At 38.8% G+C, this 24965-nt stretch overlaps 1 long non-coding RNA gene across 1 annotated transcript in view; it reads right to left on the bottom strand.

Moving 5' to 3' along the window:
- LOC132820738 (uncharacterized) overlaps nt 1-22981 on the bottom strand; it is a 47898-nt gene extending 24917 nt beyond the window's left edge. The window contains exon 1 of the long non-coding RNA XR_009645235.1: nt 22902-22981. This is a non-coding gene — a long non-coding RNA (uncharacterized LOC132820738). The remainder of the gene's footprint in view (nt 1-22901) is intronic.
- Nucleotides 22982-24965: the final 1984 nt, after the last annotated feature.

Here is a 24965-nt window from a genome sequence, read left to right as displayed (position 1 = left end):
AATCATGGCTGATCTGTTTCTCAATCCCATTCTAAAGCTGTCTCTTCTTAACCTTTGATCTCCTTACAAATCAAGAACCTTTCTCGCTCTGACTTAAATACACTAGACCAGGTTATTAGTACAATAGGTTTATTTGGAAGTACAAGCATTCAGTGCTCTGCTCCTTTGTCAGGTAGCTAGCTGGGCAGGATCATAGAAGATACAATTTATAGTAAAAGATCAAAGTGTCATACAACCGATGCAATGTATTGAACAAACCTAGACTGCTTTAAATGACTTAGAATGGGGCTGCAGGTTTCACTTGATTAATATGTAAATCTCAAAACTTCTTTCAAGTCACAGTCCTGAGATAACTTAAGGTTTTATATAAAAAAAAGCGACATCCCAGCTCAGACAATGCATTAAAGGTGTGAGGTTAGAGTCTGTTTGTGTCCAACGCTGAAGTTAGACTGGTTCTATTTCCAAAGTAGCATTTATAAAATGACACATGGACTGACTGCCTACAGATTGCATGCTTTTTGAACAAAATAGAATGCATCTGCAAATACAAATATGGAAAAGCAAATACACCTCAAAGATATACATACACCATGTGTGCAGCAGATACTCGTGTGACTCAACCAAAGTTGTCTCTCTCATACTCTGAAGGCAAGGATGCTCTGAGGCATAGTATATTGACAAAACTAAGCAAGCGTTACAACGAATGGACAATCCACAACAAATCGCCAGAGAGGGATGTTCCCTCCCAGTTGGGGAACACTCACTGTAAAGGACATTCGGCCTCAGATCTTCGGGTGACCGTCTTCCAAGGCAGATTTTCCAAGGCAGACCAAGCAGAGGCTGACAACCAAGTTCAGTACCCATGAGATGGGCTCAACTGGGCTCTTGAGTTCATATTACACTACAAGTGACCCCACTACACTATACACTCACACACAGGCACACTCCAACAGACCCTCTCTCATTCTCACACATACCTACACCCTCTCACAGGCATATACTCCATCACACTCGAAAACACTTTACCGAGCATGCATACTCTCAGGTGTACACTAATACTCTGTCACACTCTCCCCAACATGCACGTATACAAGTCTATGAGGTGAAATTATATTTGCAGATACATTCTACTTTGTTCAAAAAGCACACAATCTGTAGGCAGTCAGTCCTTGTGACGTTTTATAAACTTCTATTTTGGAAACTGAACTAGTCTGACTCAAGGTTGGGATACAGACAGACTCTAACCTCCGAGATGTGACTTTTTTTTTCTTTTATAAAACCTTGAAGTTATGAGGACTGTGCCTTGAAAGAAGTTCTGAGATTTACATATTAATTAAATTGAAACTTGCACCCCCATTCTAAGTGATTAAAGATTTAACATCAAACTAGGTTTGTTCAACAGTGCATCAGTTACATGACACTTCGATGTTTTACTATAAATTGTGTCCTATGATCCTGCCCCACTAGCTACCTGACTAAGGAGCAGCACTCCAAAAGCTTGTATTTCCAAATAAACCTGTTTGATTAAAACCTGGTGTTGGATGTTTTTCAACTTTGTCCACCCCAGTCCAACACCAGCACCTCCATATCTTAAAAACACTCAATGACTTAGTTCCACAGATTAATCACCCTCTGCTGTAGAAATTTCTCTTCATCTCAGTTCTAAAAACCAATTGTCCCTTCACTCAGATCATGTGCCCTCAGATCTTAGTCTATCCTACTAATGAAAGTATCTTCTCCACGATCATTCTATCCAGGCCTCTCAGTCTTCTGTACGTTTCAATTAGATCCCACCTCAGCCTTCTAAAGTCCATTGAGTACAGGCTCAGAGTGCTCAACCACTCCTCATATCTCAAGCCCTTTATCCCCAGGATTATTCTTATAAACCACTTCTGACGCCCAAGGTTAGCATATCCTTCCTTAGATATAAACTCAAACCTGCTCACAATGTTCTAAATGGGGTTGAGCAGAGTCTTAAACAACCTCAGCAGTAGATTCTCGCTCTTTCTTTCGAGCTTTTTCAAAAATGCTAATATTGCATTTGCCTTCCACCTGTCAACTGACCCTGCTCGTTAATCTTGAGACTCCCAAGTCCCTTTGTGCTTCAGATTTCCAAAGCCATTTACAAAATAGTGTATGCCTTTATTCTTCCCAATAGAAGCGTCGACTTTCCCACATTATATTCCATCTGACACTTCTTTATTAACTCACCTAGCTGTCATGGTTATTTCTGCAATCTCTCAGCCTCCTCACCTGTCCCTTCACTTAAGACTCTTGGGGAATAGAAAATCAGGGAAATCTAATCCAGGAAGAAGCAAGAGATGAGAGTTTTGACAAAGAGTTATGCTAAGTAGAGACATCAGGCCAGACACCATCACAGGAGCAGGATAATTGATGTTTCAGACATGAGCTCTTCATCAGGAATGAGTCCTGTGAGCTGAGAGGGTGGACAGATAAATGAGAAGGGGGGTGGGGGGTGAAGAATATAGTTGAGAGTGCAATAGATGGTCAGAGGTGGGAGTAATGGTGATAGGTCAGAGAGGAGGGTGGAGCGGATAGGTGGGAAGGAAGTTGGACAGATTGGACAGGTCATGAAGGTGGTGCCGAGTTGAAACGTTGGAACTGGGATAAGCTGGGGGGGAGGGGCAATGAGGAAACCGGTGAAATCCATATTGATGCTGTAGGTAGGAGGGTCCCAAGGTGGAGATGAGGAGTTCTTCCTCCAGGTATCAGGTGGTTCGGATGTTGCGATGGAGGCGGCCCAGGACCTTCATGTCCTAGGCGTAATGGGAGAGGGAGTTGAAGTGTTCGGCCATGGGTTGGTGGGGTTGGTTGGTGTGGGTGTCCCAGAGATGTTTCCTGAAATGCTCTGCAAGTAGGTGTCTTGTCTCCCCAATGTAGAGAAGACTGCAACAGGAGCAACAGATATAGTAAATGGCAAACCCATGGCCTACTCCATAATATACTATGTTCAGTTCATGCAAAATTGTTTTTCAGTTGAAACTTTTTATGAGTTATACCAACTCTTTTTAAAACTGATCAATTTTATTTACTAAGAATAAATTATTCTGAATCTGTACTGAAAACAAAAATTTGCTGGAGAGCACAACAGATCAGGCAGCATCCATGGACAGAAAGCAAGCTAATGTTTTGTATCTAAATAGCTCTTCAGAAGAGCTGAAGTGAAGTGTGAAGGGTGTGACATTTATGGAATACTGGGAGTAGGGAAGAGGTTGGAGTGTTGTGGTAGAAAGGATATTGATAGTTCAGATTAAGCGTTCAGAATGTGAGAATTGCAAAACAATGGTGGGCCCAACTGCAAGACTGGAGAGAACAGACAGCCCCTGCTGGAGTCAGGGAGGGGAAGAGAGGACATGGTGACAGAGAATATAACAAGCAAAACTAAAGAGAAGGAAAGGAATAGGTTCACAAGTTGAAGGTGTTGAACTCAACATTGAGCCCAGTAGGTTGTAAAGTGCCGAGTTTGATGTTGCTCCTCAGTTTTTGCTGTGATTCTTTGGAGCATTGCAGCATGCCGAGGACAAATGAGAATGTGATTAGGACGTGGTGTTAAAATGACCTACTATGGGAAGGTCTGGGTCATGCTTGCACACAAACAAGAGGTGTTCTGCAAAGTGGTCACCCAGTCTGCGTTTGGCTTCTCCAATATAGAGTAGGCCACAGTGGGCACAGCCAATACTATAATAAGGTTGCAGGAGGCATAGGTGAAATTCTGCTTCACCTGGAAAGACTGTTTAGACCCTTGTATGGTGAGCAGGCAGGAGATGAAGGGACAGGTGTTGAACCTTCTGTGGTTACATGGGTAGGTGCCATGGGGAGGGTGCAGTAATGTTGGTGTTGAGAAATGGACTAGAGTATCCTGGAGAGAACGATCCCAGTGAAATGGAGACATAGGAGTGAGGGGAAGATGTGTTTGGCAGTGGCATTCTGCTGGAGTTGTCTGAAATGGTGGAGAACGATCCTTTGAATGCGAAGGTTGGTGAGATGAAAAATGAGAGTTGTGAGTGATGGGAAGGGGAAGGATCAGAAGCACAGGTAATGTGTCAGATGTGGGTAAGTGCCCTGTCAACCATGTCATCCGATTTTCCCGCAGCACCCTCTCATGTAACTGCACAAGGTACAACACCTCTCTTTCACTTCTTCCTTGCTCACCATTCCTGGGCCCAAACAGTCTTTCCAGGTGAAGCAGCACTTCACCTATACCTTCAACAATCTTGTGTATAGTATTCATTGCACCCAATGTGGCCTGTTCTACATTGGAGAAACTAGACAGAGTGACCACTTTGTATCTGGCCTGTGCACAAGCATGACACCGATCTTCCCACAGCAGGTCATTTTGACACAGCATCCTGCTCATACGCCCACTTGTCTGTCCTTGGCATGCTGCAATGTTCCACTGAATCACAGCAAAAACTAGAGGAGCAATATCTCTTCTTCAAACTAGGCATTTTACAATCTCTGGAATAAATATTGAGTTAAATCCCCTCAAAACATGAACCTATTCCATTCCTCTCTTTCACACTGCTCCTTGCATTCTTGGCCACCATGTTCTCCCCTCCATACTCCAGTGGGACGGTCTGTTCTTTCCAATCTGGCAGTTAGACACACCATTGTTCTGCCATTCTCACATTCCAATCATGTATTCTAAACTATTAACATTCTTTCTCCCTCTGCATTCCAGCGCCCCCCACCGCCCCACCACTGCATTATTATTGCCCCTCCACAATTCACTTCAGCACTGAAGAATCATCTAGACTCAAACCATTAGCTTGCTTTCTCCCCATGGATGCTGCCTGACCCGTTGTGATCTCCAGCATTTTTTTGTTTTCAGTTTTTTTACTAGTTTAGTTTACATAGGCTTCTATGATATATTGGTAGCATTACGATTCAAATGAAACCAGCCACCATTTAGTAAACTGATCTTCTTTAGCTCACTAAAGATCTTCTCCCATCCCCTATTTTGTCACAGTTCAAACAGTTGAAATGTAAAGTTTAAGGGTGATATAAAAAGTTGTAGTAATACAAAGACAGGAGTCCTTGTGAATCGGTTTCAAGCTCAAGTTGAGGTTTAGTATGGTTGATTTTGGAAATGAATCAACTAAGCCAATAAAAGGGAAAACAGAGTGTAACTATTTCAGTAAACTGTCATGCTGAGTCATACATATTATCAAGTATTATTGAATAAAGCAACACAGCAGAATAAAAAAATTATCTTAAAAGGTGAGAGAATGAAGAAAAATATGAAATGTTGTTTATTAAATGTATATGTTTCATTCAATGTACAGTCTGCATCATTAATATTCATACAGTTAAAACAAGCTTTTTCAAAAAGATCAGTATTCTAGAATGATCAATTGATTTTAATACAACTCATTACATTGGTTTATATCCCAAGAAAATGTTTTAGGCAACAAAATCTAACATTTATAAAGCTGATGTTTAATAATGAGACCATAATCCTTTTAAAATTCAGTATTTTCCATCTGCAAAGAGCTAAAGCATCACTAGTTATTTAAAGTTCCAGGTACAGGTTTTATATAATTGCTGCCTAAACAGCAAAATGTAACCATAGCAGCAAGTAAGTGCAGTAAATTTAACAAAAAAGATTAACACCCAGTAAGAATATTACTGCTCCCTTGGCATTTGTAATGATTATTGAAGCCTAATATTGAATCAGGTGAGGCAGGAAACCATCAGATGATGTGCAGGAATTTCAACTAGTGTTTTGTATACAGCTGGCAATTTTGTATATTTACATTATGCAGCCTGTGTGTCTACAATAATGAACTTTCCATGTAAATAATTTACTGTTTTCAAGCAAGCAAAGCTCTGGAAAAAAAAAGGAAGCCTGCAAATTTTAGTCATGAAGCTATTCTGCAACAAATGCAATGGCCGATGGAGTTTGAAGATATGTAACCATGGATGCTTTTTAAAGCAATTAATGCAACAGTGAGAGTGTGTTCCAATGAAATACATTACACAAAATAGTTGATGTCCTGTGAAATTTTCTGTGAAGAAATTGACTGTACTTAATTGCATTGAAAAGGTGAATCTAAACTAGGTGCACTAATATCTATTACAGGTTAATGTTTTGCTAGACTGGCTACCGCTTGATCCTCTTTAATTTATCTCAACAACTTCTTTGTTCTTTGATTCTGCACTTTGCCTAATTTTTTTCTGGATGCAGCAGTGGTATTTAGCTAGCCAAAAGCCACAATTTTCTCAGTCACAAACTAATGTTATTTGAATATGCTTCTAAATATTTTGAAGAAAATTTAAAAGAACAAATTTCAAAACTTAAGTTTCAGATAAAATGCAAATATTTTATAAAAGCATATATGTGCGTACCATGTAAAAGCAAACAAAAATGTAATTACCTATTACAAGTTTAGGTGATTTAGCTTTTCTTTTAAATAAAAGTTGACCCAAGTTAAGGGACTGCATGAGAGAGTGAAAATGAGGCAAAAATACAGCAATACACTCCCAGAATAAAATTATAAAACACCAAATTCAATGTCAATAAGTCTTTTTTCAAAAGTTACAAACCTTTCAACCCTGAGTCAAATAACAATGGTGACAAATAAAGATTCCAATGAAATAAATGCATTTTTCACAGGTAACATCAGGAAGCTAAACTGTACAAGTTTTATTTTTCTTAATGCTGTATCCAAGTAGTTTATATTTCCATGAAAGTTTTAAAGGATCTACGGTTGTAATTAGAGTAAAACTGGCCTTGCTGTCATTATTTGTGTAAAATTGACAAACTCCTGATATGTGCAAACCAGCCACTGAAATCCAAGAGCTACTGTCAGCAATATCCTTTCTTCACTGGGCCTGCTGTTGTGCTGTTTTCATCTGCAAAAACTGCATTCATTTGATTTGTGACTTAGCGTGAACATCAACTACTCTTGCTATGAAATAAAACTGAATGTTAAGTATTGACCATCTTCATCCGTAATCCAAGGCTCATGTCCCAATTTTTATTCTTTTTTCTCTCCAAAAAATTTAAGCATGGATTACATATGCAGCTTTTTACTTGCAGCTTTTCTGGTTATGAAAGTTCTTGTTAGCTGATTGGCTGAACAAGCGCCCTGCTGTTGATGTCATTGGTTCTGAATAGTTGGCACCAAATTCGACGTGATGCTGAAATACAGTAAATCTACTCTCCGGATTCCACTAAACATTTGTAGATAGATCTTTTAAGATAACACAAAGAGTCATACTTTTGCTGCTGACCTCAAAATGAACTTCCCAAAGTTTTCCAAAGGTTTTGAAAATGTGCAAAAAAAAACTAATTTCTCGCTTTCAATGGTTTTCCATTGTGATGTGCAAGATTTGGCCTTTTTAAACAAGATATAATGCAACTTAACATGGCCCATGTCTCAGGATGTATTGACTACCTGGCCTATTAACTATGCTCAACTCAAGCAAAACTAGGAAATGCTTACAAAAATGATAAATCCGACACGTACTTTGTTAGTTATAGTTCAAGCTTCTTCACTCATATCTACATCTACAAAAAAGAATAGAAAGATGCAATGGCAAGTGTCACTTATGAGGAATTTGAAACTATTCTCCTTGAGGATTTGGAAATAATTTATGTTTAAATAGGTTTACACTGATTTAAAATTAGTATCCTGCAATAATCGAGACAAAATGAAGTTTGTTTCTCAACATGCCAGAGACAATGTATTCACCTGTCAAGGACAACAGAAAATCTAACATTTTTCATTTATGGTAGAAAAATCAGTATTGAAAACAGAAAATATTTTAAACACTCAACAAGTCAAGTAATATCTGCAGAAGAAGAAATGGTTAATGTCTGTCAGATGGAAGGTTAATCTAAAAATGTCAATACTGCTTTTCTGTCTTTGCATACTTCCCTTGTCTTGCTGAGTTAATCTATCCTCCTATTTCATGCTCCTTGAAACATCTACAACTATCACTCGCATGACTTTTTCATTCAACAACAAATTAAGAGATTTGGAAAGATTCCATGCTCAGGAGAGGGAAGGGAACTAATTATAGTGGCAGCTTTAAAGCTATACCACTAAATGGGGAAGAAGTTGAAGTAACAATCCCCAGCAAAAACCTACCTCCCTAACCCCACTTCATCCAGAGATAAGTAGTTTCAAGGACTGTATTGCATCCAAATTAGATTAATCTAATCTAATCTAGATTACTTAGTGTGGAAACAAGTCCACACTGACCCGCTGAAGTGCAACCCACCCCTACATTTACCCTTTCACCTAACACGATGGGCAATTTAGCATGGCCAATTCACCTGACCTGCACATCTTTGGACTGAGAGGGGAAACCGGAGCACCCGGAGGAAACCCACGCAGACACGGGGAGAATGTACAAACTCCACACAGTCACCTGAGGCGGAAACTGAACCCAGCTCTCTTGCGTTGTGAGGCAGCAGTGCTAACCGCTGTGCCACCATGCCACCCAAATCTTCTGCAAAACAAATTACAAAAGCCTAAGCCGTTTATTATAAGTCAAAGGCTCAGTGTTGGTCAGTTTGTGCTTTAAAGCAGTGACTACCAACCATTTTTTGGCCACAGCTTCCCCACCCTCCCAAGAGGTCTTCTCAGGTTCCAGGACCCCCCTTTCAAGCAGGGAAACAACGTGAACAGATACACCAAATCACCGAACATTCTGACATACAGTTTTATTTTAAGTTTTGCCCAGTATGAAATTAAACATCTATTAGGCCTAACGCTGGTCTCCAAGTTGTTTCAGTAGCAGTGATGTGTATTTACTCTTAAGAGGATTGGCAATAGCAAATCTAGCCAATGCATTCAAATCGTTTCAGCAGAAACCAACATATAGATGGTACCAGCTGTGGGCATCTGAATATTTTATTCAGCAGCACAATTATGGTAAAGAAAAGGGTATCAGTGGTATAGAGTTCTACCAAGCAAAACTCACTTTAAAAGAAGATGAGGGGGAGGAAATTGAAATCAAAATTCCAGGATGCAATAGTCAATCTACCTGACAATGTGGAAAATTGATCATGTTTGCCCAGTACAAAAAGCATGACAAATCCAACCTGCCAATATTACTTCAGTCTACTCTTCACTATCAATGAAGTGATAGAAAGCATGAACACCACTTGTTTCTCAGTAACATTCAGTCTGGGATCTACAAAGATTATTCAGCTCCTGACTTTATCATAGCCTTAATTCAAACATGGACAGAAGAGCTGAATTTCAGAGGTCAGGTGAGTGGTGGTCCTTAAAATCAAGGGTATATTTGACCACGTATAACATTAAGGATCTTTACCAAAAATCAATTAGAAGCAGAGATTTTAAAAAATTCAGATTCTTGGAGACATATGATAAAAAGAAAGATGGCTGTTTTTGTTGGCGCTCAGTCATCTCAACTCCAGACATCACTTGAGGGGTTGCTCAGGGTGCGTCCTAAGCCCAACCATCTCAGCTGTTTCAATTACCTTCACTCCATCATAACATCAGAAATAGGGATGTTCAATATGTGCACTATGATCACCATCATGTACAATTCCTCAGATACTGAAGCAGTCCGTATTTGAATCGAGTAATAACTGGACAATAGCCAGCTTGAGCTAACAAGTGCCAAGTAACATTCTCGACACACAAATATAAGGCCACGACCGTCTCCAACAACAGGGATTCTAACCCCTTGACATTCAATAGCATTATCATTGCTGATACCATTGACAACAGTCTGGGGTAATCATTGACCAGATGCTCTACTGTACTGGACATATTAATAATCTGGTTACAACAGAACAGAAGCCAGGAATCCTGCAACAACTATCTTACCTCTTGACTCTCAAAGCTATCCACCATCTACAAGGCACAAGTTAGGAGTATGATGGATTACTTTCATCTAAATATTTCCACCTTGATAAGGGCAAATGTTACTGAATTAGCTGAGAAAATCTCTTGGTTGAAAAGAACGATACTAGAATTATCTGACAGAAAACTACATAGCACAAGCAGGAAGGAATGCTGCAAGTACTCTGGTATGCTATTACAAACCATCGCTTCTCATCAGAAACACAGGTTTTGCTTTTAAGTTTCTACACTATATTGAACAATATCAACCAGGTCAGAAATAAAATACCAGTGATCAATGTATTTTTTTCTCTGATAAAGACTTCACAGGTCTCAAAGTTTGTTTGATGAACACAAGAGAAAACATAAGACTAATTATACTGGTGGACCCAGCAGCGAAGAGATGGCTGCTAAAGATGTGCTGACTTCTATATTGGTGGGTGCAGTAGTGATGCAGTGGAGGTCACTTTTTCAGGTAATTACGTTAGTGTCAGACAACTTCATGACAGAGAGATCAGAAGATTCCATTGGTTTTACTGGAATAATACAATTGCCTTGCAACTGCAGACAAACAATTAAAAATCAGATTGTTGGATAGCCTCAATGGTAAAAGCAATGACTGCAGATGCTGGAAACCAGATTCTGGATTAGCGGTGTTGGAAGAGCACAGTAGTTCAGGCAGCATCCAAGGAGCAGCGAACTCGATGTTTCGGGCAAAAGCCCTGCATCAGGAATAAAGGCAGTGAGCCTGAAGCATGGAGAGATAAGCTAGAGGAGGGTGGGGGTGAGGAGAAAGTAGCATAGAGTACAATAGGTGGGTGGGTGAGGGGATGAAGGTGATAGGTCAGGGAGGAGAGGGTGGAGTGGACAGGTGGAAAAGGAGATAGGCAGGTAGGACAAGTCCGGACAAGTCATGGGGACAGTGCTGAGGTGGAAGTTTGGAACTAGGGTGAGATGGGGGAAGGGGAAATGAGGAAATTGTTGAAGTCCACATTGATGCCCTGGGGTTGAAGTGTTCAGAGGCGTTCTTCCTCCAGGCGTCTGGTGGTGAGGGAGGCCCAGGATCTCCATGTCCTCTGCAGAGTGGGAGGGGAAGTTGAAACGTTGGGCCACGGGGCGGTGTGGGTGATTGGTGCGGGTGTCCCGGAGATGTTCTCTAAAGCACTCTGGGGAGACTGAGCGCCTCCTAGCAATGTAGAGGAGACCGCATCGGGAGCAACTGTCTTCACCTATCCCCACTTCACTACCCTGCCCCCACCACACCCCTTATCTACAGCTCTCTCTGTACCCACCCCCTAGTCCTGAAGAAGGGTCACACCCGAAAAGCGACTTCTCCACCTCCTGATACTGCTTAGCAAGCCTCCTGGCTGTCTATGATTGAATGGCAGAATAGATTTGATCAGCCAAATTTCTTCTCCGATGTCATATGGTCTAATGGTCATCCCAGTTGCTGGAACAGTCAGCATCAGTGAGAAGCTGCTCCTCCAATTACTGACGTTTTTACATTCATGTTCATGTTTGCTGCTGTTAGCTTCATAATGAAGAAAGGAAGCATGTGATTGGAGAAATGGCAAGGTGGTGAGAACTGCAGTGAGCAGGTTTGTCGAAGCTGGAATGGGGCAGGAGGTTACTATGTTTAAGACTGAAGCAAGAAGCTGGCAGAAAAGGGACTGTAGAGATGGGAGCAGGGAAAGAAAGAGACAAAAGCAACAGCAAATGGTGGTGGAAAGTGGAAAGAGAGAAGCGTCTTGAGACAACAGGGTTGATCATGATCGCATTTTGTGCATCATTATGGATCAGTTTTTTAAAGAAATTTATTGCCAACTTGTGTATTATCTTGCAGCAATTTAAATACTGTGATGCTTTAAACTAATGTTTTCCATATGGTGTGGCTATAAGTTTAATGGAACAGTAAGTATTTTGCTGAATTCTTCTAATTATGATTTAGTACAAATCCAAATACTCCACAATTCAGCAGAAGTACAAAATAGCAATTTTATTACAAGACGGGATCATGATAATAAAGGAGTTGGTGAGAATGATAAAGACCCCCCAGAAAACCAAAATACACCTTTTGAGGCAGGAGGAATATTGATCCCTTCTGGGCAACATCGTACATTACATGATACTAAACTACTGCATTAGTCATAGAAACCTAGCATACAGATACAGCAAAGGCAAATGGGAAGTTGGCCTTTATTATACAGGGCATGGAACAAAAAGGGAGTCTTGTTACAATTGTACTGCATGGGCAAGACCACACCAGTAATCCTATTTACCATTCTGGTCTCTTTAAAAAGGAAGAGTATGCATCTGTTGGAGACAGTTCTGAGAAAGTTCATTAGGTTGCTTCCTGGGATGAAAGGCAGGGCCAGATACTTGCAATTAGTGGTTTACCCCCTGACTGCTCAGAATCACTCAATCATCAACACATTTTAAATTTCAAATTCAATGGAATATTTATCAGGCTGATAGATAAACACATGCGCATACTTATAAGAACTCAACACCATGCAGTGTCCTTCACTGGTGCTCCTTCCACTGGAATCTACATATGCTCTTCTACCACCGGAACACTGTGGATGCACTGAGCATCGCAACAACTAAGCTAGTCTGGCAAGATCAAAATCTTTACCCAATACCTACAACCAAGGAAGTCAAGAGTAGGAATGTTATGGGAACATCATCTCCAATAACAAGCAAACTACCACCATTATTGTACTGTTGCTAAATCAGTACTATATCCTGCAAATCCTCATAATATCATTGCAAAAACACAATCAGCACAATTGCAACACTCAAGCAGCTTATCCTAACTTCTGTGGGCAATGAATGCATCCTTATCAGCATCAGCCATACTCAATCAACAAAGAAAATTTAATTCCAAAGAAGAACCACTAATGATAATTAAATGCATCAAGTGTGTACTTTCTCCACATTAACCTTAAATATTTCCATGCAAATGCTTCAATTGTTAAAAGTGTCAACATAAAAATCACAGAAGTAATTCAAAGTAAAACAGCAAACTAACAATCAATTTATTTGGTAGGTAAAAATTAGGCAATGGACATAATCAAATTCATCATGAAAGAACAGAAACCTGACTGGAGAAGCTGCTCATAACACCCAATACCAATCCTGAGTGATTAATTAAGACAATGCACTTATAATCAAGATCAAATGATTGGAAACAAAAAAGTTAAATTCAATAAATCCAATATAAATTAAAAATCTGATTAAATACCATGGTTCATAACCACAAATAAAAACTCTACCATTTAGCGGCCTTCATTGAAATTTTTGCAAACTGAAGGCTCAAGCCGAGCATAAAATCCAGGAGGTACAGTGGCAGGGTCCCCCTACTTGAGCCAGATGGTCTGGGCTCAAGTCCAACCTGTACCAGAGGCACGTCATAACATGCCTGACTGGGGGAGGACAGACATAGATGAGAGCACAGAAAGTTCTGAGCAGGTTTGGGAGATGAGGAGTTGGTGAAAACATAGTCTGAGTGGTCACTACATAGGTCTGAAAGATTCAAAAGTAATTTAAAGGTATAATTCTCACCAGTTCCCACTTCCCTAAGACTGCATGTATTCAAAAGTTCAATTTCCAAACTTCCCATGTCACAAAATAAAAGTCCCACCATGCTCAAAATTACACACTCCAGGTCTGTGCTCCCTTCCACTTCCCAGCACTTTCCTCTCTAACTCAACTGCAGTTCTCACACTCTTTCCAAACCCTGGGGCTCTTTGCATCTCAGTATGTTCTCACCTTAATATTACTGACAATGTTCAACTCACTAGGATCAACCCTCCCATTGCATCCAACGTCTTGGCCTTATCACCCCTTTCTTTTGCAAAAGCAAATCATTCTGTTATAACGCAGCAGTTGCATTCCTCTGCAACCCCACAGTGTAGAAAATCACACGACAGAAAATCACTACACACTTTCAGGAGAAAATCTGCTTTATCCAAACACTGTCCACAATCAGTCAATTGCATTATAGCCAATTTGCGTTGACAAAACGCACGTTATACCAGAACACCATGCTTAAAGCCACCAACAAGAATACCTTGGAAAATCTAGTACGTATAAAAGTCTTCTAAATTTCTCAGGTTGTAAGGATAAGCCTACCTTTTACAGGCCAGTAAGTTTAACTTTAGTGATGGAACAGCTCATCCAAACAATTATTCAGAATAGAAATGGTAGTCACATGGAAAAGGTTAAGTTATTTACAAAGAGTCAGCATGAATTTCTAGAACAGAAATCGGTTGTACTAACCTGAAGTTTTTTTAAAGAGTTAACTGAAAAAGGTCAACATGAGTAATACTGTTGATGTGGTGGATTTACACATTTAATATAGTGTCACATAAGAACATGAGGAAAGTTTGGCGCATGGAAGAAAAAGGAACAGTAACAATGTGGATACAAAATTGGTTGAATAGATGGTCAATGAATATTTTTCAGCCTGGAGCAGGTGACCTGCATTTTCCCCAGTATTGAAAAATCTATATCTTGGTATGCAGATGATAATTTCGAGTTTGCAGATGATACAAAACTTGGAAACATTGTAAACTCTAAAAAAGGGCAATGCAAAACCGCAGAAAGACTTTGCTAAGTTGGTGGATTAATTGGGCAGATGAAGTTCAATAGCAGATAGGGGAGGTGGTCAATTTTGAAAGCAAGAACATGGACAGACAATATTAAGTGGGAATGCAATACTTAAATGGGTACAAGGGCAGAAGAACTTACGTGTATGTGCATTATCACTAAAAGTAAACAAATGGAGAGTGTTGTTAATAAATCATACAGTATTCTGCCTTTACTAGTACAGCACAGGGTAAAAGAAGAAAGTTATGTTAATCTCAATACACCAAGTTGTAGTCCTCAGTTGGGAGTGTTGTGCACGTGTTGGAGAGAATGCAGAAAAGATTTACAAAACTGGGGGCTCCTGGCTTGAGAAACTTCTGTTATGACGATAAACTGGAGAAACTGGAACAATTCTCCTTGGAAAGAAGCTAAGATGTGATCAGATAGAAGCTTTCAAACTCTTGACAGGTCTGGATGGAGTAGATGCATATAACAGGAACAAAAAAAGGGGAAGTCACAGATTTAAAGTGATTGCAGATGTGGTAAATAATATGCAAAAAACAACTTTTACAAGTAACAAGTGGTTTAGGTCTGGAATGCACAGCCTGGAAGTGTAGTGGAGACAGAGTCAATGGAGGCATTCAAGGGGGTATGAGATTATTATTTGAAGAGAAGCAATAGGCAAGAGTATGGAGTAAAGGCAGGCGAATGGAAGTAAGTTATAATGTTTGTTGGAGGGCTAACGCAGACAGTATGGGCTAACGTTCTTCTTTCGCACCATAACAATTCTGGTGATTCTGTTATTTCCTACTTGTGTTATTGTTTTATTGATCACATTGCTCATTATTTATTCACTATTATCAGTGCAATGAGATATTTTATTGGCTATTTTTCGTACAGACATGTGGTTACTAATTTGGCATGCCCTAACCTTCCAAGGGCACAACAAATGAGGTTTCAACCAGTTCAGACTGCCAGTGCCACGGGTAAGTTAAGTTATCTGATTATACCACATTTGATTGTGTGGAACACATGGCATTAATACCAAGCGTACTGATTAAACCGAATGAAAAACACCTTTTGCCCCAACTTTAATAAAAGTTTAAATCTTCTGTGATGCTGATAAAGGGGAGAAAAGTGTAAAATAAATTAAGTATCAAGCAGATATTTTCACTAAAAATATAATAATATCAGAAAGGGGAAGAGAAATCAAAAGAAGAAAAAAAGCACAGGATAAGCAAACTTGCGACAGATATATTTATTTCTGTTGTTTGTTTTAGTACTCGCTAGATAAGTGTAACTGTAATAAAAATATTGCTTGCTTACAATAACTGGTAAAATGCAAGCTAAATTCTTCAAATGAAAACGAACACCTCAGGAAAACTTTGAATTCTCTGGTATTCATGAGGTTACAAGTGTGGACTCATGAACAAATGATAAACAAACCAAACTCCCCCCACTCCCAAACCATTATCAAATGACAGGGTGTAAAGGTCTGTTTAATTCTTGAATTGTGAAACTGTCTAAGACTTAATTTCAAATTCTGAAACTTCCAATGCCAATGACATCATTTTACTGTACTTCATTCGGAAACAAATGTTTTGCATATTTTCTATTAAATTTACCAATGCACAAATTTAAAATGTAGTGTAAAATGCCCGATGAGTTTTGCAAAGCAATGCTGCATTTCACACTCTATCCTATTTAAATTAACATTGTACAATTGTATTTTCTGTCTAAAGAGTAATTGGTCCCTATTGTGTTACTGGTAGTAGGGAGCACTCTCTCAAACAGAAAATAATGCAAAGAGACATTTAAAATTCCACAGGAATGTCAACTATCTTTTTGGCTCAGAAATGGACAAAATATTATATATTCCATGGAACCCATGAACTTAAAAGTTGAAGAACCAATTGTCCACTATTGTATGAAGTGCCAATATTTGCATAGGAGACTGAGGGCCTCCAGTGGTAATACTTAGTACTAAATCACTAAGTAGTGAATCTTCAAAATTGACACGAGTTCAATTTGTTTACACTTTCATGGGCCACTATGCTGAACTTAACACTTCTTCCCTGCACTAGCAGAGTTCTAATGAGATGGCCCACAGCATACTTGACGATTGTTTTCAGTCCTGCTATGTGAAGAATCAGGAATAAAATCCTATTATTGTCACCCTGGTGAAAGGATAAAAGGTTCAACAAGCGACAATTTAAATAGGTGAAAATACAGTGAATAATCCAAAAGTGAAGGCAGTACAATTGTGGAAACAGATCAAAATTCAACATAACTGGTGATTACAGAAATATGTTACAATAGAATTCATTTTACTTGTATAATCACATGCCTTTCCTAGTATTCAACTGGAAGAAATACCCCTATTCTGGCTGTTAGTTGGCACACTACCTGGTGCCACTCAATGTATTCTTTTGATATTCATATACAAGCATAATAGTCTTTAACCCCATCACCTCGAAAACAAGACCACTTATTCTGTAGAATTTTCATTGTTTAAATGATATTAATTATCTTCATATAGTTGAATTCAAGGAGGCTAACTGAAGTATTCTAAGAAACCAGATGACAGTTCATAGCAGAGGGATGATTTTAATATTCCTTCAACATTGGGCAGTATCAGTCTGTATGGTATTCCAATCTTATAAAAAGTTCTCATTTTGGAGAAATTAATCCAGAGATATTGGAATTCATAATAGGGTCTCTTAACCCTCTAATTCTCAAATTCTGCATTTGTAAAATCATTCCAATTATTTTTAGTTAGCAGTTACTAAACATGTTTTGTAGGGTTTTTTCTGGCAGTTTTTCTAAAAAAAACTTTTAGGATTCTCTGAGACATTACAAACAACCATGTCTTCCTCCAGAACAGGCAATTCACCTGTTCAACTTTAATTGGATATGAAAACATTGAAAGAAGAAAGATTGCTCTTTTGGGCAAAATTAGATTTCACAGCAACAATAATTAAAACATAATTAGTTTCTTAAATGTAATGCAGAGTAGTGCTTTTCACACAATTCACATTTCCTCCTGGTTCAGAGTTTTTAAAAAGCAAATTTAACTTCTCACATTTTATTTTTGTAAGGTTAGATACATGTACCAAAAGCCTGGGGGAAATTAGAAGGAAAAATAAAAATGACTCCAAAATTCCTGATAAAACTCAAATGTAGTAAATTATTAGTGCTAAGATTGGATTGGCAATGGCTTAAAAAATACATAACTGAAATAGTTACTTCAATAACGCAATTAAAACTAGAAATAAGATCTCTGAAGACATCATTTTGATTTCAAAGAAAAATAACCACTAAATGACTGTGTGCCACACAGAAGAGAAAAGAAGAAATATTCAATGATTATACAGTAGCATTCTCTATTCACTGGAAGCTCCTCCACCCTTAACCATCCTTACATTCCAGTTAGTAAGAGATCAATCACCAGCAGTCGGATTAAAGAAGTCCTGTCCACCATCTGCAAGGCACTGGTCAAGATTGTGACAGAATACTGTACTCTCCATCTGCTCAATAATTGCAGCTCCAACAACTCAAAAATCTTAATATCAACCTGCTTGATCAGTACCCCATCCAACAGCTTAAAAGTTTATTCCTCTTGGAGTGCAGTGGCAGTGTCCTTACTTCTGACCTGAAGGCCTGGGTCAAAGTACCACATGCTTCATGCATGTCTAAGAGCACCTCTGAACAGGCTGATTGGAAAATATCTAAAATTTCACTCCTCATCCTATAGGCATATAGTGGTTGGAGTGTGATCATCCACAAGATGCAATGTAGCAACTTACCAAGGTTCCTTTTATAGATCTTCCAAACCCACGACTCCATCCATTTAGGAATCAGGATAGCAGAACGATAGGTTGACGAGCACCACCAAACCCTCCAAATCAAATAATTTTGAAGTAGAATGGTGTCTTCATGCCTTCACTGTCAAGGTTAAATTCACAGAAGTCCATCTCAACCATATACTGGCAGTTCAAGACGACTGTTCCTTATCACTTTCTCAAAGACAGTAAGAGAGTTATAATAAATGCCAGCCTTGGCTGTGATGTTCTCATCCTTTGAAAGTTTTTTAGATAATGAGTGAATTTATATCCTGAATTTCATGAAAATTAGATTTGGAAAATGAAGGCTAACAGTTTGTTTCAAATCAATCACCAGTTAATTAAAGAAACCATTTATCTCAAAATGCTAAACCCAATGAGAAACTTAAGACATTATTGCCATAGAACCACAACTATCACTTTAGAGTTGACGAGTGCTGAGTCACACACAATATTGTGTTGTTAGAAATGCCAGCTTTCTGATCGATGTTAAACCAATAGCCCATCTGCCTACAAGGTGAACTTAAAAGCAAAAGTCCTGTGGCATTAGTTCAAAAACAGAGGACTCATTCCAGTGGCATGTAAAACACAAAAATAAATTAATAGTTCATTTATTGAGTTATGTGTCAGACCTCGCTGTGAAAAATTGGCTATTCTAATTCCCTGCATTCAATTATGAACATGACATTTATGAAATACTGAGGTTCAAAAGTTGTCATAAATATATTACTTAAGTGCATTAAGACTTAAAAAAATAGAAAACTCCACCCTACAGTGAAAGGCAATGTGGCCCAAAAAAGCAGAGGAAAAGAATACATTTGTGTAAAACTACAAACATGTTCTTCATTCACAATGTTAATTAAATGCATTTAAAAAGTACTTCCAGAAGAACATAAAAATATTCTTAATTCCGCTTTGAATAATATAACTAGCTATGGTTAAAGTGATTGATATATTTTGTGTCTGTTGGCTAATTAGTTAAAAATCGATCCTTAAAAGAAAAATTTAAAGAAATCTGGAAACTAACGCTAAAGTCATTACTGCTGCCTTTGTACATACAAACTATTTATTAAACATTCTTAAAGTACACTCATTTCAATACTGCGCTTTGGAGCCAAGTATTTGAAGAGTACTAACAAGATACATAACTGCAATGAGTATCCTACATCATAAAATACAACTCAAAATGAAAGTGCAACAAACTGGTAAACATATACCAAAATACATTCATTAAAGAATCTAACAAGGATGCTTAACTTTTCCTTCATTAATAATTCTACAACAATAACACACAAAATATTGCTTAGTATACAGACTATTCAAGTCATCTGCCATTGGCTGGGTACAGCAAATGAAAGTGTCATGAGCGTTGCTAAAGTCTATGCAACTACAATTATGATACAGGACATCACATTTGCTTTGCAACTTCCAGGAGCATATATGATGTGCGTGCATCAATATGTTGCATGTTTTTTGATACTACTTAAAAGAAGTATTTCTATGAAATAAAATATATTAAACAACTTCCCTTTCAATCTTAAGAAAACCCATGTTAGGAAATAAGCAGAGTCAAAACGTGGAATGTTTCCAAAACATGAGATAGTTGGCATGCATAATGTGCCATAAACACCCCGAAGTTGGTGGCAAGCTTTTGCAGAAGGCTCTACAAATACATCAACAACAAAGCTCGTAATATCCCCATTTTGTATAAGTATTTAGCTGCCTGTATATGGATAAACCAAAGCAGAAACAGTCTATAGGCTCAATTCCAATTTTTAACAAATGTAAAATATACTGCCCAACAACGATGCCAAGCATCTCTCCATAAATGTAGTAATTTCAATTTAAGCAAACTACTCATGAATGTTAGGTGAAACAAATGTCCTAACATGGACCACCAATAGTAAAACATATATCTGTGCCTTTTTAGTTAGATGGTGCATCAATTCTTTTCGTGTTTGAACCTTAAGCATAGAAAACACAGGTCATAGGGTATGATTTAACATTTCAGTTCAAATTACTCTCGCTGTATTTAGCCTGAATAATCACAATTTATTGATTGAAACATTGGTGATCAAATGAACGTCAAATTCTGTGACAATATAGAAGTTTAAAAAAACTACTTTTATATATTTAGAACCATAAAGGATAGTAAATTCTGGAAGGTTGAAATCAAACTCTAGAACTCAAGAACTTGACATGCATTATATAAAATAAAAAAGGAGAACAATGACTAAATAGCAAAATTTGTTTAGAGAAATGCTTTAAGAAAGCAAAAAAAAGTTAAATTTTGCACCCAAAGTTCCTACAGAAATGAATTATTCTGCCAGAACTGCTATGAAGTTTTTTTAAAAAAAAACTACCCTAAACATGTTTTATTTCGAAAGTGGGTCAAGCATTTTCTATTAGCTTAAAAGATTGCTGCAGTGAGGCATGTGATCAATCTCCACTTAGAAACAGAATCAAGCTGCAGGTGGACAACAAAATCTAACTGCAGTCTATTCAACCCAAAATGGTGACATAACAAGCTGGCTATATCACTAGCTTGTCACTTTCAACAAGTTTTTAAATAGTCAAATCAGCAAATAACTAAAATAAAGATTCTGCTAAGTAGCTACTTTTTTCGCTTAAATCATGCAGATAAGTGAATAAAAGAAACTTCTAAGAAGTCCCAGTACCTGTATTCAGCTTTACTTAATAGGTTGTGTCTTTACGCTGGTCTTGTGTATATGTTGCATGAGTGTAGGGCAAAAAAAACATTCTAAACTGGAAATAATTATTGACAAGCAAAGACAGAGGGAGGGCATACATGGGGAAAAGACAGAAGAAATGATCATCTATGATGCTTTAAGCGATTAGTTGAGTTGTTTATTGAAGACGTAGAGTATTGTTGCAAGGTAAAAAATGAGGTCTGCAGATACTGGAGATCACAGCTATTGTTGCAAGGGCCCGATACCTTATTCATCCCTCATAACACAAAATGGCTTATATAATTTTTCCAAAACTTTGACAAGATGGGCATGCCAAACTTGACATTGTCAACTTTCAACTATTTTCAACTTGTTCATATATTTGAGACTTCATGGCTAACAAAAAAAGTGATATTAAAAACTTTTCTTTGTAATTCATAAAGTTACAGATTTCCTGGTACAAGCCTTTTTTTAAAAAAGCACTTACTGTAACAGTTTTTCATTTGTAACAGACCTCCATTCAAGAAACAAAGCCAAAGTCTACATTGCAATGTCTTACCATAATTTAAAATAAATTGAAAAAGATATGGTTACATAAAATTAAGAATATTACCACTTTTGTGGCAAAGGTTCCACTGTTATTTTTCTATGAATGTTAATTATAAAGTTTTATTATAAACCCCAGTATGATTTCATGGGATTTGTTCGATTTCTTATGGTCAAATACCACATATCATGCGCCATCTACAAAGACAGTAATGTCTTTAAAAAACTTTTTAAAACTGAAAACAAAACGATATAATTCCAGTTTGAAAATACCCAGAAGTTTGTAAGTAATGACCATTAGTATATTCAAAACAGATATGTTTATGGGTATAGGCATAGACAGCAAAATAATATACATGCTAGAAATGTTGCAGAAATAAAGTCAGAATAGTTTCATATACAGGTTGACAAGAAGATAGATTTTTTTAAATTATGTATTGTATCTAAAAATATTGTATTTTACTAAACAAAACATTAATTGTCATTTTTTCACTCATGTTTTTAATGTGGAAATTCATCAATGATTTTATTTTCGGTTCTACATAATATATCTAGTTAAGAATTTATATAAAATTGCTAACAAGCTATTAACGTTGGTTCTCTGTGGTTTCGAAAAAATCAAATCTTAGAAATGGACTGGGCGATAACAACGATTTATTTCCATAATATAAATAATAGGGTGCCAAGTCGGAACTATTTAAAAAAACTGTTCGTTGCACATGAAACTGCAAATAACACAACTTTGTTTTAAAATAAAAGTCTCAACTGACTACAACAAAACAAAGCTTACCAAGCAGTTAGCAGTTCCCAGGATATATCGTTTGTAAATACCATCTAAAAACAAAACCTCCCCATCGCGTCATGAAATGAATTATTTTACAGAATCGTCAACGGTACAGATTCCAGATAAAACTACTTGCATCTTCTGCAACTGGGGCCTGGTAATGCACTTCCAGACTTTTACCAAACTGTTAACATTTTTTACTCTCAAAGATTCGCCAGCTGACGAAAAACAGCGAATTGTTTTGCTTTGCATTAATGCAGTGAATGTCAAACGAACAAAGGAATTTAAAATTCTCACTTCGACCTGGATTATTTTTAAATGTCCCGAAACACCCCCTCCCCTCCCCTCCCCTACTATACCCACCCAAACCTTCATCACCTTTCCCCTGAGGACACCACTGAAAAAAAACAGTGCCCAACACAGATACCAGATTATTATAGCGCTAAAAGCCCCACAATTCACTGAAGCGACCATCTAAAGTCGCCAATTAATCTAAAATTTCACTTGATCATGATAGTGAAAAACGAAAAATAAATAATTTACAAAAGTTTTCCAATTATTTGATAATTACATGCGAGATCTTTTTTTAACAAGTTGCACATACCTTACTTGTCCAAGTGCAGGGATATATTCCCAGAAATAAAACACATTTCCAAAGTAGACACTTTGAATACTGTATCCATCTTCTGTATACACAAAAGACAACCTAACATGATGACCAGACACCCAGCTTCGAGATTACAGTGATTGGTGCAGCATCTCAACAGGCCAGCCTGCTGCCTCTTGACCAGATTGATTGGTTTAAGGTCAGTCCGAAGTCCTGTTATGTAATACACTGCTCCCCGGTTGACTCAGACCGCCGTCAATCACCCGCTCTGTCTAATCAATCACTTCTCTCCCAGGGAGGGAGAGGGAGAGGGGGAGGGAGAGGGACAGCCATGATCCAGCTCCCATTGTCTCTCGAATTTGTCAATCATTCCAGCTGTGGGGGCGCCCCCACCGCCTGGAGCTGTCAGCTGTCAATCAGTGCGGTGTTGGCCACTAACTGGCTGAGCCGGATGTCAATCACCGCAGGAACGATCGCTGAGTGGCTCAGCTACCTGTCAATCAGCCCTCCGTACGTCAATCCCTCGCGGCGCGCAAACCGTTGGCCGCGAGAGCCGTCAATCAAGCGCCGACACGGCGAGTTTTTCAATTCTCCGACATCAAGTTCGGTTGACGTCGCCCGTCGCCTGTTTAGTTTCTACGCATTTTATGTTTTGTGTTCTGTCTCTTTTATTCCCCTCCTCTCTACACACCCCCACCCCTTCAGCCCGACGGCTCTCGACGCCTCGAAGCGGCAGGTGACAGTTTTTGAAATAAAATGGCCTAAAATCCATTGGCCTACACGCTGCTAGCCTAAAGAGTGAAAGGCCTCAATCATAACTCAGAACAAAGCCAAACAGGTACAAATAAAGCCCAAGTAGAGAGGTAAAAAAAACTGAAAAGTTACCCCCCCCCCACAGACACACAATTATTTCCCATTGCAAAAGTGACTCAACAGCTCCGTTATTTCTTTTGAAATAAAACCGTAGGCAGAGCGTTAAAACTATAAAATAGGAAAGGAAGATCTGAAGACAGGGTTAGTTTTATTTGCTGATGAGGCTCAGTGTGTGTTTATTTGCCCCCTAATGAGCGCTCTTCTTGTAATATTATTGTAAAAGTGGGTGGAAGGGGAAGATAAAGCGGTTAAGAAGAGCAGCGCCCTATTTCTCTCTCCCCCCAGCCAAGCCCCAGAAGGTACTTGAAGGCACATCACTCAAAAAGAGTATGTCAAGACTGAAAGCGACCGCCGTCACTGCAGCCGACTCTCGGGATCAACACGGGAGGGGAGAGGAGGAGGCGGCTGCAGCGACAGCGACCCGACTTTACACCAGCGTCTCCCACAATTAAACTGAGAGCGCAGGCAGGGAGAGGCGGTTTGCCCAGCCTGGCGGACCGTTGTGTTGGAACGTTGAAGGGTGCGCGAGCCTGGTTTTTAAACTTACCGTTTGTTGGGGAGCGCGAGGCGGCGAGTCAGCAACAGCGGTTACGTCATTCAACCTGTCCGCCGGTGACGTCACGCAGCCCCGGCGCTCGGAGCCCAAACATTGTCCTCACGTGGACCCCACTGTAAACACACCAGCCTGGAGTATGTCCTCATGGCCGAGACTGGCTGCTTGGCGCTGCACCTTATTTTTCTGTTTCGCATTTTGGCGGATCAGTTTCCTGCTGTAAAGTTTTTGGTTTTGCTGAGCATTGGACGCTTTTTGGGGGTCGGTGGTTTTGGAAAGGATTTAAGAAAATATTGTGAGGAAATGATTCCTACCGTGTATCATTTCACCAGGCGATTGTAAGGTGACCTGTGAAACGACATGACCTTCCACCTGGAACCAGTGGCTAGAGACATATCCACAAACCCCTTCCCCACCCTCGGCTCTCGGTAGTCTACCGAAACTGAATTACTGAATGTTCTTCCGAAAAAGAGGATTCTTTTCTCCCTCTTCTGAAGTAATCACAACTTTTTTTTTGTAAAACCAACTGTAGCTCCCTTATTGTACTCCGTTAAGACAGCAACATTTCAATGCAGAGGAAACCACTCCATCAACATTTTCCGAATTCATAGTCGGTTATAACATCACATATCTCT

Source organism: Hemiscyllium ocellatum, chromosome 12, assembly GCF_020745735.1.
Source record: "Hemiscyllium ocellatum isolate sHemOce1 chromosome 12, sHemOce1.pat.X.cur, whole genome shotgun sequence".
NCBI classification, from domain to species: domain Eukaryota; kingdom Metazoa; phylum Chordata; class Chondrichthyes; order Orectolobiformes; family Hemiscylliidae; genus Hemiscyllium; species Hemiscyllium ocellatum.
Note: the sequence above shows the minus strand (reverse complement) of the source record. Positions and strands in the feature narration are given on the sequence as shown.